Consider the following 5,853-nt stretch of genomic DNA (forward strand, 5'->3'; position numbering starts at 1 on the left):
TCGGACATTTTTTAAAAAAATTATTAAAAAAACATTTTAAAAAATAATAAAACAGAATAATATTAAATTTTTCAAAAAATAATTAATCGAAAATGCTGATAAAAAAGTTTAAGTCTAAAGTTTAAAAAAATTAAACGATACTTGCTTTTAATTTGATTAAATTCAAATGTACCCCCTTTTGATTTAAACGTAAAATCAAAATTAAATTAGTTTGGAAATTTCACAAATTACTGAGGCTTCAAGTATTCCCAAAGTTGTAGGGCCCTTTGGCAGTTGCCTACTTTACCTATTTAATAACCTGGCCTTGATTGTGGTACCGTAATATAGCAGCGTAAAATGTATTATTGCAAATATCCCAGTGATTATATCTAAAAATGGTAAAAGAAAAACTTCTAAATATTCAGAAATGCTTGGAAAGGCAAGAAGGAAAAATTGATTGTTTTGATCACGTTAGCTGAATGAGCGAATATTCAAAATGGTTCTGCAGACATAGGACGAAGAACCATTTTCTAAGAACTTTAGAATTAGAAATACAGCTTTTATATTCAAATTATCATGTCACAAAAGTTAGAGTTATTCAACAAATATTTATTCATACTGGTCAATTATTATATATTTCTCTCTGCCATTAATTTGACTGCTTTCCCGTCCATATCATTCTCCATGGTTAACCACATAAAGAACACATTTTTTTTTTTTTTTTTTTTTTCGTTTAGTTGAATGACCTATAAAATCGCCATGAAAAATATTCCATTGTTATCAAATATCCCAAAAGATAATTTAAAACAAGATTGAGACATCGGTGAAAATACATGCCAAAGCTTTAATGTATTCAATTATATATATATATATATATATATATATATATATATATATATATATATATATATATATAAACATTTATAACTTAAAATGAATAAGAATTTGACCAAATTTATTTTTAAAAAAATATTAGAATATAATATCAGAAATACTAACAAATATCTGACTTACTAAAATCGTCTGAAGTTTCAAAAATTCCGTAGAACGAAAGATTGATTTTTTTATAAATGCAAAGACTTCTTCAGACATATATATATATATTTTTAAAAAAATGCTTATTCAGTTTAAATTTTGCTTTTAAAACTTTTCTAATTATTCTTTGCTCAACTTAAATGAGCACAACTTCAAAGTGTCCGACGGATCAATGTCTGAAATTTTGGTGAATTAGCTGTTTTTGATGAATCTTTGTTCAGTCATGAAACGCAATCTTGTAATGGATGTTCATTATTTTGAATCGTTGACTGTAAAATATTCACATATGTATTGTCACAAACGTTAGTATCGTATCCCTTAGTACACATAAGGCGGATAGTTTACATTCCTATTTTGCACTGTTATTTCTGTGTCCAACTATTATTATGTAATATTCTCATTTCCATTTCATTGACGTAAGAATTAAAAAATACATATAAATATGATTTAATACTGAAATTACAAGCTAGTATTTGTCACTAAATATATTTAAAAAATGTAATTGTTTCGAAAACTTAACTTCAATATATTTTTTTAATCTATGAATTAGTCAGTTAAAAGAGTTTTTCAAATATAATTAACACCTGTTATCTTGCTTCACAATCAGGCAGATAACAATATGCACTTGATTGTTATTTTTCCTATATACAGGGTGTTTATAAAGTCCTGGACCCATTTTGATGTTTAATAACTCATAAAATAATAAAGATAGATTTAAATTAATAACATAAATGGTTAAATAGACTCAAAAAGTTTCATGACCCTTGTCAATGAACTTCCACGTGTGCCCCCTTCGTCGCACGGAGAATATCGAGTCGATAGTCAATTTCACGCCAGGTAGCGACAAGCATGTCGGCATCCACAGAGCCATTTGCGCACATTATGGCGATTAACAATGCCAGAAACATGAAAGGATGCTTCCTCGGAGAACATTATGCTCTTCAGAAAATAAGCAGCATCTTCTATCCTCCTTAGCATATCTGTTGCAAAGGCCATCCTCCTAGGCCTATCGTTCGGTTCCAAAACTTGAGCAATTTGAACTTTGTATGCATGCAGTCTTAATTTTTTCTTAATAACCTTGTACACCGTCGAAATTGGCATATCCAATTCTGTTGCCGCTGATCTCACAGATATTCTAGGATTGTGTAAAAATCTCTCTGACACGCTCAACATCAAAATCACTTATGCAAGGACGTCTGGAACTTTTCTTATCTTCGATACTTCTCTATGAACCACCATAAAATCTGTGCTTTCTCTTGTGGTGTATGCATTCTCCTTAATATCCGCTCGAATAAAACATCACATACAAAAGTACTAGATAGAACAAACACATCAAAAGTAAACATAACATTGCAATAGTTGCCAAAAACAAAAGAGAGAAAAATGCAATTAATAATCAGACAATATTTAGAAAAGTACAGATATTTAGACTGGAAAATGAAATTATCTGAAATTAACCACACGCGCAGACGATATTTACAAAAGTAAAAATATTCAAACTAGAAAAGGAAAATATATGAGTTATTCCATCAATAAATGCCATAAGTTTGTTTATATCTTTATTATTTTACGAGTTATTAAACATCAAAATGGGTCCAGGACTTTATAAACACCCTGTATATGGGCGCGTTTAATCCGTAACTGTCTTATTTTCTATATTATCTAATTAGATATTTTCTTGCTTGAAAGTAGGTTAATACAGATGATTTAATTAAAATTCTTATTAAAACACATGAAATATTTCTGGAATAAAAAAAATTGTATAATAAATAAGGGAATAAAATTATGGATATTTTTAAACATGCACATTAAAAATGTCATCTTATTAAATACTATGCAATTTTTTAATTTTTTGCAATTTCTGTATAAATGTGCTCAGACACATAGTAGTTCAGAAGATACCAAATTGTGTGTACAATAAATATACCCCATTTTATTTGCGAAATTCTGGAAGTATTATAGGTTTTGAATCGCAATGGTAGGATAAGATAATTTTCGGAGAATACTACAAATATTTTGTTTTTAAACAGAACATATCAAGTTTTATCTTTCTGAAAGACTGCGCAATTAAAAGAGACTCTTAAAATTGCATAAATCTTCTTTTATTTTTAACGTTTACAATTTGAATATTTATTTTTATATTTAGATGTTGATATAAAAATTATTTTAAATTTATTTTTACATAATTTACGTTTTATTTGAACATTTACGAAGTGGTCACTATATTACCTTATGATACTGCATTTTTGAAAGTGTTTGAAAGACTTGACTATGACCAGCAAATTGAAATATTGGATTTCAAGTTAATGTTTGAAAGTTCTGACTATAAAAAATGTTAAATTCACAGTCTTTAACGTCATTGTCCTAATATCTTAGTATCTGGTCATATAACAACTGCAAATGCTGTTTATTTTGAGATTTGTCGATTTTCTGAAAAGTTAATAGCATTATATAACATATTCGTATGGATTAGGTTTCATAGATTCTGACTGGAAATGTATTTATTTTTAATATTATTATCAGATCTAGACTTACTCTTATTCATGCAAAATTACTGATAGTAACATAATAATCGAAAAAAGAATTTTTGTCAGTAACACCAAAGTGGCGCCATTGATATGTTACTTTCAGTGTCATGTAATGCTATTCAAATGAAATGATAAAAAACAAAACAAATTTATAGCATACATCTTGCAAAGTTACTTTACATTTGAAAGACTCTTTTGTCACTTATCAACTAAAAGAAAAATTTTAATGAATGCAGAATTTTGTTAAAATGGAGTTTTTAAGAAAAATCTTTTTAAAAATTATAATTAAACTAGAATATGTTTTAATGTTTTTTCCAATAACACCAATAAATTATTTATTCACAAGTATTATTTCATAAGAAGCAATAGAATTTATTATGTTATTATCAATTTTTACTAACAATTTTTCAAAAAAAGTAGTGGTGGCATAAAATTTTTAACAGTGATTAACTGTTGTTAAAGTTTTCAAGTCCACATTTTTAACTTGTGAAAGCTTTTAATTACTGACATTAAAGACAGTATAATGGTTTGACCTAGAAACAACTGAAAGGTTTTGTGTTGACAAAAAATAATTTGATTATGGCATTTGGTATCAGACTGGATAAAAATGGTTATGGTACATTTCAATCAATATCAAATAATATTGGGGAGGTAAAATGGTTTTTCATATATCAAAAGCTAGGTTATGCCAAAACATATGTATTGTATCAAAATATTTATGAATATTTATGTCATTTAAAAGAAAGCTGATATCTCGTGGAATGTGCTATGTGCAAATCATATTTTGAGAAATGTATCAAGTAAATCAAAACCGGTGACTGTGGCTTAGAGTGTATGTGCTACATAGAATTGTTCTTGTGAAGTATTAGTTCATTTGTAATGATAATGTATAATAATAATAATGATTTTATTTTTATATTAGTAGCCTTTAATCTGCGCTGAAATTTTAGAATATGCACAGATATTTCATATTTAATGAAAATATTAATTATAATTATATTTGGTTGGTTCAAAAAGGTATTTTTGACTAAAACATACATTTTTCTCGAGATTAATTTCAAACGTCTCTTATCAGATCGTTTTGAAAATTTGAAGCGGGAAACATTTAATAATTAAGATTTAACAATTTGAAGAAACTGTAAACATTTAAATTAAAAACGCCTTTAATTTGCTATTCAACTAATAACTCAAAATTTTATAGCAATGAAAAGAATAAAAATCTGAAATATTTTCAATTCATTTTAAATATCTGATTATAATCTTTGATTAATATTAAGCTTTAACATAATATTCTGTGCAAGTCCCTAAATGTTGTTATGTGTTTGTATATGTATGCATTATCATTTGTAAAAACTATTTTTTAAATATTGATAAAGTAAGATCCTTTCACTAGCAAGATAGTTATGTTTTTTAACTTCTTGCACTAAAAATTAATTTTCAGAATGATATATAGTAACATACATAGTTTAAGTCATTATAGCACAAGAAATTAAGTAATATTTTGTGATACATGCTAAAATAATTTAATCATTTCCATTCATTTACTGAATAGTCAAAAATTGTTATGCAAACTAACTATTAATGATGATGATGAAAATAAGAAAACTCTATTAAATTATACAAATAAAAATATAGTTCCATTAATTAAACATAAATTTTAAGGAAGAAGAAATCAAGGCTGAAAATTTTAATGAACTAAAAGTAATTTACAAAGTAAAGAAATCGCATTACAAAACTCAATGATAGGATTTATTAATAACTGATGCTTAACAGTATTAAATAATTTTTGAAAACACAGTTTAAGATGGGAAAATATTAATGATTTATCTTAAAGCAGTAATTTAGCTTTCCTACGCCTATATTTTTTTTCCATTTTACAATAATATAAAATGTCCTATCTTTATTGAATGAATGCATATTTTTTTTTTTTTTTTTTTTTTTATTAATGAAAAATGTTGTAACTTATTAGGCAGATTTTGAATCAGAAATTACAAAAGAAACTTACTTGGAGAAACAAAAGTTTTATAAAATTAAATATTACATAAGTCAGCAGAAATACTTGTGTATTCTAATTTTTGCTGGAACCCTAAGCACTCGAAACATTTGTACATTTTTCATATCATTCCTTATTTATTTATGTATATCATAAAATGGTTATATATTGTATAGCTTTTGTGTTGCTTGTCCTGCAATGTGATATATAATCATGCATTTGAACTGCACTCTGTAGTTGTACTGAAGCTTCAAATGTTGTAAATGTTGACTAGTCATCATAAGCTTTAATGTATTCATAAATAAAATATAAACTGAA

The sequence above is a fragment of the Argiope bruennichi genome, chromosome 10 (genome assembly GCF_947563725.1).
Source record: "Argiope bruennichi chromosome 10, qqArgBrue1.1, whole genome shotgun sequence".
NCBI lineage: Eukaryota > Metazoa > Arthropoda > Arachnida > Araneae > Araneidae > Argiope > Argiope bruennichi.